Raw genomic sequence first — 11,202 nt, forward strand, 5'->3', positions numbered from 1 at the left:
CATGTTACAAAGCATCGGCCTCGAAGGCATACTCATCAAAATCTTTTGTAGAGCCTCCATTTTTTTCTAGTTCCCTCAAAATGAGAGAATTTTTACGCGCTCTCTGTGTCGAAAAGGCAAAAATTCTGATTTTCACTGTCGCTCTCGCTAACTTTCTCTCACTCCCTCCTCGTGTGTGTATAAACACAGATGTGTGTATGCGTATGCACATCTGTGGATTTAGATGCACTGGTATGTTTTTTGCTGTACAGGTAATAAAGACGGGGAAAGGTTTTTGTGTTTTCTTAATAGGTGAAGAAATCTTGAAGACCAGAGATTGGAACATGCTGAATTTTAAATTAAAAAAAAAAAAAAAAAAAGTTAAATTGTCCGGCTGTGGAAGATGGAGCCTCATTTTTGCAGCCACTTTGAATCACGAGTTCATCTCTAAATGCGCTGTTTTTTTTTGTTTTTGTTTTGTTTTGGGTTTTGTTTTTAATTTTTTTGAAGAGCTAACTAACCCTGGCTGCATCCAGTCTGAGAGAGCATTCAAATGGACTTGCTTCCTCTCTTAGTTATAAGCTGTTTAAAAGCGCATCCTATGTTTGAATTGTGGATGAGAGGTTCCCTTGGCAAAGTGAGGAGGAAAATTCTTCCTACCCCTTTATTATTAATTCACGGATTCAGTCTTGGTTCGGCCTACAGGAGCAGTTAACTGGAAGCCTTTGAAGATCGATAACTTTGCTGAGGTTGTCCAGGTAGGTGAAATCGAAGACCCACAGGGCCTGGAACGTGCTGTTTAATGCGTCCTAACTGTGTTCTAGAGAAGTTATTTGTAGCCATAGTTGATTATTGACTTGCATGTATCATCAGGTGGTTTTTTAAGGAGTGACTCCGTTTTCAGGCTTCCAGATGTGCTCCAGGTCATATTATTGAGGATGTGGAAGAGAACGCTTGCTGACAAAGCTCCTGGCAGCTTTACAGAACTTTAATATTTAGTTAGTTCATGTAACAGCTGATTTCAAGGCTTTGCTCTCTTTGAGAGACTGATAACTTGATTTGATTAACTGAAGAAAGCTGGAAAAATGTCCGTTCCTCATTATTTTTCACTTGTTACTTTCTTTTGGGTTACTTTTAAAAAGAAGATTTCACTGATCACAAGCCAGTAGAAGACTTTCAGCCCAAGCAAGGGTGAAGACAGCTCTCTCCAAGAGCAGAGGAAGTCCCTGTGGAGAGAACCCGAGCTTGTTAGCAGAACTCGTCGGCATGTCTAAACAAGGAGACGATTGCTACTTCTATTTCTATTCTACCTGTACCAAGGTATGGCTGGCTTTCCTTTGCTTTGCTTTTTTTCCCCCTTTTTTTCAGGAAGGAGTAGATTAGGAGGAGGAAGCACACTGGTCTTTGGTTAACTTGAGAACCAGATAGATTGTGAATTCAGTTGTAGCACCATCAGGCAGCAGCATGGCCATTTTTGAGGCTGTACTCTATTTTCCTTGTTGGTTTCCTTTTGGTTCCAGGGAGACAAATGTGCCTACCGCCACTGCGAAGCTGCTCTGGGCAATGAGACGGTCTGCAAGCTGTGGCAGGAGGGTCGTTGTTTCAGGAATGTCTGCCGATTCAGACACATGGAAATTGACGTGAGTGCCTAACAATGTGTTCTCAAAATAAATCCACAAAAGCATTTTTCAGTGCCGTAGGTGTACTGATTGTGCTTTTGCAGGATAGATTTGTTTGCTTCAAAATCATACTGGTTTCTGTTACCAAGAGAGGGGGTGGGAGGAAGCAGAGGGAAATAAAATCAATGCCTTAGGTATGTCTTAGCAAGATATTTGTTTATTTTTTTTTATTAGATGCTGACAGTTTTCTCAAGAGATGCAGAATAGCTGTTAAATAGACTGCTAAAACCTGCTGGAGCAGGGGGGTAATAAACAGGCTGTTCTATCCTCATGGGAGCAGGCTTGATAATGAACTATCAGGTGTCTTCTGACCCACAGTCCTTCAGATAACGCTGTTGTAGCTGCCTGGGGTAGGAAGTGGGGAAAGTTAAAGGTGCAGCAGAACTAAGTCTCCAAGAAGTAGTTCTAGACAGGGTTAACCTAGGCAATTTCAGATGTTCTTTTTCCCTCTGAATAATCCTAGTATAATCCTAGGTGTATTAGTTTAAGCCACCCTCAACTGATGTCTGAGAGTGCCTGTCTTCTCAAACTGAGTGATGACCAAACTAAATGTGCATAATGGTTACAGCTTATGCAAACTTTGTGAATATGCCCAGAAATACTACACTTAACTGAGAAACTGACCTTTGGAATGATGTTTCAGCACTGTGTTGTGACAGCTGTCACGATCTGGAGCTGTGCATCTCTTTGCAAGCCTCAGGTGCATGTTATCACGAGCTTTTCTTTCTTTCTGTCTTCAGAAAAAGCGCAGTGAGATTCCTTGCTACTGGGAGAACCAGCCGGGAGGCTGTCAGAAAGCCAACTGTGCTTTTCATCATGCAAAGGGACGTTACATCGATGGACAATTCCTACCACCAAGCAAGAGTGAGTTTAGGTCCTTTTTCTTTAAGCGCTGAAGAATTAATTTTGAGTAGTACTTAGTGGGTGCCAATCCTGTAGGGGGCGTCAGGTAACTGTTCATTTGTGAGTGCAGGAAAAGGTCTGCAGTCATAGGTGTACTGCACCGAGTGTACTGCTGGTGTTTGTTTTCTGCTTTCGTGCTCAGCTTCTCTTTGCTTTGTGTGATGTTTGCCTTGCAGTTTGCTTCCTGTTGTTTCCTCTTTTGCTGGGTGGTAGGGAGATGTGTTGTTGTTGGAAGGGAAATCATTGTTCACGGTGTAAGCAGTGATGGGATGGGCAAAAGGAGATGCTGAATTCGTTGTCTGTGCGGGTTATCTGCCTTTGCTACCATCTCTTTGCATTGTGGTCAAAGTTTTAAACTGCCATATTACCGATGATCCTCCTCTTCCTCTAGCTACGCTGCCAAGTCCGCCTGAGTGCGCGGACGATGATCTGAAAGTGGCTCAGATGTCACTGCAGCAAAACAAACTTTCTGTCCAGTCAAATCCCTCTCCACAGCTAAGGGGGTGACGAAAGTGGAAAACTCTGAAAATGTCCCAAGCCCTACACACCCTCCAGTTGTAATCAATGCTGCAGATGATGATGAAGATGATGATGGTGAGCATGTTTTGGTTCTTGGAAGGAATTTGTGCTGTAAATGATTGTGTAAATCTTTGTTTCTTGAAGGAATTTGTGCTGTAAATGAATGTGTTAAATCTTTGGTTCTTGAAGGAATTTGTGCTGTAAATGAATGTGTTAAATCTTTGGTTCTTGAAGGAATTTGTGCTGTAAATGAATGTGTTAAATCTTTGGTTCTTGGAAGGAATCTGTGCTGTAAATGAATGTATAAATCACAGATGACCTGAGGTCTGACTAGCGATAGGGCAGGCAGTCTGGCCAGGTCACTGGTGGCTTTGTCTGGCAGTCAGTGGACAGAAGCTGAAACGTTGGAGGAAAGCTTAGAACCACTCCTGGCTTTAGCTGGTCTTTTGTGTAAAGTTCTATGTGAAACTAGGAAGGAAATTTCTTTTTTCTGTCTGAAGAGCAATGTGTTGTGTAGTAGTTAAAGCTGCAGAGAGAATCTAGAGTCCTAGATGTTTTGTCCTAGTGTATTCTACTTAGGAGTTCATCAGGTCAGTGTAGCTGTTTAAAAACAAACAAACAAACAAACAAACAAACAAAAAAAAAAACCAAAACAGCAACAAAGTTTTTTATATGAACCATGGGCTGAAGTGTCACTGCATGAGCTACGTAATCATGACCAACCTGGTCTATGCATAACTGAATCGATTTTTCCCCTTCAGACCAACTTTCTGAGGAAGGAGAAGAAACTAAAACTCCCGTCCAGCATCCAGCTGCGGAAGGCAAAAATGGATTACGGGTGATTTCCACTCGGAAAGGCAGTTCTACTACTACTAAACAAGGTATGCCAGCACCTTAGTAGGATAAATCAGAAGAACTTGACAGTTAAGTCAAAAGCAGCGTGGTGTAAAAACACAACAAAATGTAGGGGTGCTGAATGGAGTCGGTTATTTCCATGATCTCATTTCTGCCATTAATACCATCATGTGCCCATTGGGTCAGAAAGGTGAACTCCTTTTCTTTACTTTTGGAGAACAAAACAGGGCCACAGCATGGAGTTTAAATGGCTGCACGTGCAGCCTTGCAACCACTGTTGATAAGCCATATCTAACGATAGAGGGATCTAATATCGTGTAAATGGATTAAAATGTGGATCTAATATCGTGTAAATGGATTAAAATTAAAACTACATTTTGAACCCTGAAGGATGAAAGGAGGGGCAAAATGCCATTGGTTCTATGGCTCTTTCACTTGTGAGGAGTGTTGACAGGCTTTATTCGAAATACTTCAGAAAGTTCCTGAGCGCTAAGAAGCCTGAGGACCTGTGGTCCTCAGTGAGTGCCTCTAAGCCTGTCTCATGAACTGTTTCCTGTTTTCAGAGGGCAATCTGAATTTTGGAATAAAAACACTTGAGGAAATCAAATGGCAGAAGATGAAGGAAAAAAATAAGAGACACGGTGGTGAGTTAATATTCCCTACTTTCTTATCCTGTTCACGGCAGGTGATGGTGACTGGGAGCTGCTTGAGGGACAGACTTCCATTTTTAGCTGGGGGCATAAAGCAACCTGATTCTCAGCCAGCTGGTATTCTAAATGGGAGTTCAAAGGGCAACCAGAGGCAAATCAGTCACCTCTCTTCTTTACATGCTCTGCTTGCTGTATTTTTGACAGTAACAAATCATTTAAAGTTTTTTGTTCTTTGTGATAGTTTTTTATGTTGGGCAAACTTCCTTACGTTTTGGTTGCTCTGAACAGAAGGTTCTTCAAGATCTTCTCTTCGTCCCGTTGATTCTTTGATTTTTCCTGCTCCAGAAGAGGAAAACGTCCGGACAGTGGTGAGAACTGTGACAGTGTCTTCCAAGAAAGGTAATAATGAATGCTTTTGTTTTGATTTCATTACTCCTAAACTGGAGGGTTAAGCAATAATTAAAACAATTCACCCATGTTAGCCTTCTGGTGCTGCCTTCTGTTCAAAACGTGCTTTTATGCTTAAAGTCCCTGGTTGTACTGGAAAGATTTGGTGCTCAGGTTAAGTGCAGTGGCAGGAGAGAAAAAAAAAAGTGTCAGTATGCCAATAGGGGGGTAACTGAAAACCAGAAGAGTAACGAGAAGAGCGAGCTGTAGAAGCCAGTGCTATATAAGAAGCAATTTCTGAAGCATTAAAGAGGCGTACAGTGGCAGGTGTGGACACAGTATGACAGGAGTTTGTGTATAAATTGTTTAGAGCTGTGCAAATGCCTTTTAAAGGGAAAAAAGTGTGGAAGTACTTTTACTCGTAGACATTCACCTTAGAAAGGAATATTTCTCAGCATTTGCACCTAAGAATATTCTGCTTGCTTATGCAGCTTTGTTCTGCACAAAGTATAGGTGTCAAGCAGACTCAGATTCACTCTCCACTATCTCAGCTGGAATTTGAAGCAAGCACTGAGACTATTAATATTTTTTTTCCATGTTAATTATAGTTAAAATATGAGTTTATGTGGTTTAGCTGTCAAAACAGTGTCTGACTGGGGTTTTTTGGACATGGGCTAACAGGATAATATTTCTGTTGGCTACTGGTTTCTGTGAAATAGAAAAAAAAATTCCCTTTTGTTTTAGGGGAGGAACCTGTGGTTCGAGTAGATCTTGCTGATAGACAAGGAAAACGGAAAGCCTCCGCGGGTAAGAACTTTTTACGAGCTGTTACGTAGGTGCTGCCTTCTATATATGACTGCATTAAAGAGTATTTGTGATGTATGAAAGGAAAATACATTGCAGTGGAGATCTGTGTTGACTGCAGAAATGGCAAAAAAAAAAAAAAATCATTTAGCAGCTGAAAGGCAATTCTATGAAAATATGCTTGAAAAAGAGAAGCTTATTGTTGACTGTTCTCAAACCTTCCTGCAAAGAAAAGTTCTTACAATATTCCTTGTTTTCTCTGAAGATGATGTAAGCAGCCTTCCAGTGAAGCGCAGCCTTGCTGAAAGGCTGGGGAAGAAGGTAGAGGCTCCGGGAAATGCTGACAAAGCACCCAAGAGAGAGACAGGTACTAAACGGGCATCTGGATTGGATTCCTGGGTTTCGTATTTAGTCTTTCTGTTTGTCCTTTTCCAGTGATGTTTCTTTTTGCATGTTGGCTGAGGTCGTAATCACTGGGATTCAAAGTTACCTTTCCTGTCTTGTTTTGAAATGTGAACCTGAAGTTGACATTATGCAGCCTCCCTAATTCGTTCTTTTTCTGTTTTGCAGTTCGAGTTCCCAAGTCTCTGAAGGACAGGCTGGGATTACCTCCTAAGCAGACCAGTACTGAGAGAGGTAACAGCTAGATATTAAATATGCTTTCTCCTCCTTCCTTTCCACGAACTTGGACTGCTTTCATACATCCCTACAAACTAATTTAAACGAAAACAAAGAACTGACGCCTCTTGCTTGAGTGCTGAAGCTCTTCTGACAGCCACTATCAGAACTCTGGCTCTAGGTGTGTGTTTATTTTCTACTTGTGCCTTGTCGAGGTTTTTAGCTGCTTCTGTGAACCGTTACGTACAATTAGAATAGAACCACTGCCAGGAGCAGGAATTTGAAATGCAGTCTGAAAAAGTAATAACGTAAAGCAGCATTTCTGTGTAGCAGTTCTCTCTGGATAGGGCTGGTCTTCAAAATACAAGTGGCTCAGAGGAGGAGGAGAATGTTGTTCTAAGGATATTGTTCTAAGATGCATTATTGGGAACGCTCAAGATGAGTTTTCCTTAGTGCTCTGACAAATTTTGGAGACTTAAAATATTGCTGGACTCTCTTTAAATGTTGGTGCTTCTCCTCATTTCTTGATGATGACAGGGAAGGCTGCCAAGCCGATGGGAGAGATCCATGTGAAAACACTGGAGGAAATCCGTCGTGAGAAAGCTCTTCAGAGACGCGAAACTCAAGCCAAAGCCGAGGCTGAAGGGCATGGTAAAACTGAAGATTCCAGCGCAGGGGCGAGAGCTGCTCGTGCAGGTCGCATCCAAACTTTCTCTGAAGCCTTGTCCGAAAAAAAGAATAATCGCTTGGTAGAAGAGAAGAAAAAAGCAGGAGAATGCCATAGCAAGAGCAAAATTCAGGGTGAGTCCAAGAAGCAGCTCGCTCTGTCCGGGCCCAGCAAAGGGCAGGCGAAGGAGCCGGCAGGAAAAGTCAAGCCGGAAGGAGAAGTGCGTGTTAAAACCTTGGAAGAAATAAAGCGTGAGAAAGCTCTGCGGATGCAGCAGAGTGAAGGAGATGTGCCAGCTCCCTCAGCACAACCCGGACCTGCCCCAGCAGAGCAGAAATCTTTATGGAGCACAAAACTAACAGGTAATAAGATGCTTTAATGCCTGCCCCAGTGAGGTGCTTCCCATATTGAGCAAGTTCAGTTTGCTCAGGATCTGCTTCATGGATAAATGCTGAATGGCTTGCACATTGTAGCCTTTCTCTCTCTCTCTCTCATGGGACACAAGGAAATAAGTGCACAAAGGAAACAAGTACCCAGCTTTCTTTATTTCTGCCGTTGACAACACTTTTTTTTGTCTTTTTTTAAAGCACCTGAAAAAGAAGAAAAGAAGGCAGTGGAATTGAACCGGCCTTTTCCTAAACTTTCCTCTGGACCTGATGTACAGGTGAGTCCTCTGTGAAGACACACATACATTCGTACAATTTCTGATAATTCTGACAAGTTTTGTTACTCACCGTGTGCCACCCTCTTGAGTGTGTTCTTACCCTTCAGCAGCTGGTAGGAGCTGCAGTGCAGTCTAAATCCTATCGCCAGCAGCATTTCCAGACAACTCTGTAATCCTCAAACTTGGAATCAGTCTGTTTATACCACAGCAACAAAGAAACCCTGTTAGCACCAGCTGAAATCTACACAGTTAACGTGGAGGGAATTCTTTTTGTTCTTACTGACTTGATCTGTCAGACATGAAGGATTTAATACAGAAGGCCAGAGTTCTGCGTTCAAGGAAATCAATCTGTCAGTGGATACTGTATAGGGGAACTTGTATGACTTTCTGCTGCTTAAAAAGAATGTGATAAATAGATGTACAGCAGAACACCCTAGCTGTTTAAAGAAGCTTGCCATAGTGGATATTGCAGATATGTGAGACTGTGTCCATAGTAAAGCATGGCTCTTGTTACAGGCAGAATTTTATGGAAAAAAAAAAAAAAAAAAACAAACAAAAAAAACAACAGTAACCTGAACGAGATTAATATGCTGTTCCACATCAAGACCATTTTGGAGGGATTGCTGATCAGATTTTCTTAACGAAATCTCCACGGATTTTATTTATTTTTTTTGTCCTATTCATGCACTACTTTTCTTTCCTTCTAGCCCACTCAGCAGAGTGGAACTCGTAAATGTCCAGAGAAGAGCTTTGAAGAGAGACGGTGGGAGAAGTGGCAACAGAGAGAACAACAAGAGAAGCTTCGGCAGGAGGAAGCTGCTGTCAAATCTACTGCTGGCTTCTTTAATACTGAACCAGCAGGGAAAGTGGCAGCTGAATTTCAGGGCCAGGAAGCTAAAAGTAAGTGTTGAAGGTTAAGAGTTACTTAGGTTGTCTTCTGAAATACAGACAGAAGATGACAATTCTCATGCTGTAACTCTGGCTGGGTGCATTTTGCCACGCAGTGCTACGAAGCGAAGGGTGTACTTTCTTTTTCTTAGTTTGTTTCTTTTCCTGCCAGCCAGATGTTAGGTAAGGAACGGGAGACTAGAAAATGACACTACAAATGTGGACTTTGTAGAACAACTTAACTGTGGGACATCACTGCAAGGGAGAGGAAGCTGGTACAAGAGTTGCATACACTCTTGTCCTACTATAACTGCTGCTTTTTCCTTTCCTAGCGGGAGCAGGACTTTAAATATAAAAGCTGTCTATATTTGTGAACCTAGCTTGCACTTAGGATTGCTATGTGTCTGAGGTTTCCCTTGTCCTGGATTATTATTTACTGTAGCTCTTCGGTTTCTTTGTTCCTTTGTATGGATTGTTGGTAGACAGAGTTTCCTATGTGGAAAAGATTCCTGAGAATCCAGGCAATGGTGGTGTAATTGTGCTGGCCAAATGCATTTAAGTGTGTAGAAGGACTGTGGAAATGATTAAGAGAACCTGGATTTTTCCTGAGGCAGAGCAAGACTGTATCAGTTCTCTCTTCCTTTTACTCTAGCCAACTTTATGACATCTGCGAAGCCTTCGCGTGGGAAAGTCACTTTCCCCAAGAAGAAGGCACTGAAACGTAAGGCACCTGGGAGTTATCCCTCTGCCATAGCAGCTGTGGAACTACAGACTGCCTTTGATGCTGACATGATGGGACCTCCAGCCAGAAAAGCAGCCATGGTAAGGCCAGGGGCTAATGCAGCGATGGATCCCTTGTTAAATTTCTACCCTCCTCTATTTGAAAAGGTGGAAAACTCAAACGTTCTGCAGGCCTTCTGTTTCCTTTGAAATCCAGTAGCTGTCTCCAGGATGCTTGTAGAACCCTTCTGTATTTATGAGATGAATGGCACTCTTTAACCGGTACTCTGATGCTGTGATTTCTCTGGTGTGGGGGATTTTGTCCATTAATGCCATGTTCTTAAAAGACACCAGATCATGAGTAACCTCCAGGTGAATGTGAACTTTCTTCAGGAGCACCTTGGTTTTGTATTTTGGCCACGGCTCCGCAATGCCAGAGGAGAAGCAGTGTGGAGGAAAAAGCTATTAAGGAATCTTTTACCCATGTATCATAAATACTGTTTTGCTGCTTTCTAGGGTGTTTCAGACGTGCCGGAGCACGTCCCAGCCATCAGACTTGAAGAAAATCCCCAAAACAGGTGACAACCCCAACTTGTTCTTTTTCTTAATCAGTGTATATCCCCAGGGAAACATAAGTTCTGTCACATGTGGGAAAAAATGAGGGTTCTGAGATAATTGAAGCCAAAATCCATCAAAGGAATAAGTCACCTGAAACCACTTTCTAGCAGCTAGCAGGATTGCTTAATTAGGCTTTCTTGAAATGCTGCAAGTCAGCACAGCTTTCCGGTGACTTCTTGGGTTGTCTGAATACCTGAACGAGGATGAGGTGAAGTTCTACTTCCTCGTGAGGTGATAGATGATGAGTAGTGTCCTCTGCCTTTTGGTCCTCAAGAATGCCACCTCAACTCCAGGTGCCCTGGCTTCACAGATAAACCCCCAGACTGAAAAATGTACCTGGTAACACATCGGGCTCTAAATGTAGCCCTGGGTTGATTGATAACAATCCCTGTGTAAGATTGAAGCGTAGGAGGGCTTGCCTACAGTTTTAAGAGCCGGTTTGCAGGAAAGGGATTTCCCGTTAAGAAATGGCATATCCTGATTGTTCTTTCTTGCTCTCCCAAGACCTGAAGTGCGTCTTGGAAGCCCGGAAAGATTTGAGGAGCAGATGGAGATGGATCTCGAGACCTCGACCTCAGCTTCTTCCCAGCCAGAAGAGGCACGGACACGCTGGCTGAGTTCCACAGGGAACGCGCCCTTATCTGCGGATGAAGATTTTGAGAAGCTACTTTGGGAAATCTCAGGAGGCAGACTGGAAGCCGAAATCGACTTAGACCCAGGGAAGGACGAGGATGACCTCCTCCTTGAACTCTCCGAGATGATTGACAGTTGAACTGCGTAGTCCTAGGGTATAATTAAAAAAAAAAAAAAAAAATTAAAACTGTTCTTCTTGTTGGATACCCCGAGGTGATCCTTTTTCTAACTGAGGCTTTGCAATGAGACTTAAAGCACAGTCTGAAGTGGTAGAAATTGGCAGGATCTGCGCTCAGTTGTCCTAAATTTCCCTGCTGGTCAGAGTTAAGGTCTTGTGCATCCGTTCTGTAACTATAGGTGGTTACCTTCGATATCGAGAGGACAAAGCACTTCTTTTGCCACAGAAAGTTCTCCATTGGCACGCCATGGTGGCTACAAATCGATCTTCTGATGGAGCGATGCTCTGAAGGCTGAAATGTAAATCTTCTTCCTTCCTCCGCCCTTGGCACAACTCGATGTTGGGCACATTGTGAAGCTTCGGTGTTCTGATTTCTCGGACAGTTGATAGCCAAATCCTGGAGTTACTATGTCAATTCTTGACGTTTACTCGTGTATGCC

At 42.7% G+C, this 11,202-nt stretch overlaps 1 pseudogene across 1 annotated transcript; it reads left to right on the plus strand.

Annotated features, from left to right (window-relative positions):
• Positions 1-495: 495 nt before the first annotated feature.
• LOC311421271 (zinc finger CCCH domain-containing protein 11A-like) lies at positions 496-10,813 on the plus strand (annotated as a pseudogene). Its single transcript has 16 exons — positions 496-737; positions 1,122-1,299; positions 1,500-1,619; positions 2,399-2,522; positions 2,953-3,155; positions 3,842-3,961; positions 4,499-4,579; positions 4,874-4,984; positions 5,717-5,779; positions 6,042-6,143; positions 6,347-6,412; positions 6,932-7,423; positions 7,649-7,725; positions 8,433-8,625; positions 9,266-9,435; positions 9,850-10,813. The product of its transcript is annotated as a zinc finger CCCH domain-containing protein 11A-like (transcript).
• Positions 10,814-11,202: the final 389 nt, after the last annotated feature.

Source organism: Aythya ferina (assembly GCF_964211825.1).
Source record: "Aythya ferina genome assembly, chromosome: 19".
In the NCBI taxonomy this organism is placed as follows: Eukaryota; Metazoa; Chordata; class Aves; order Anseriformes; family Anatidae; genus Aythya; species Aythya ferina.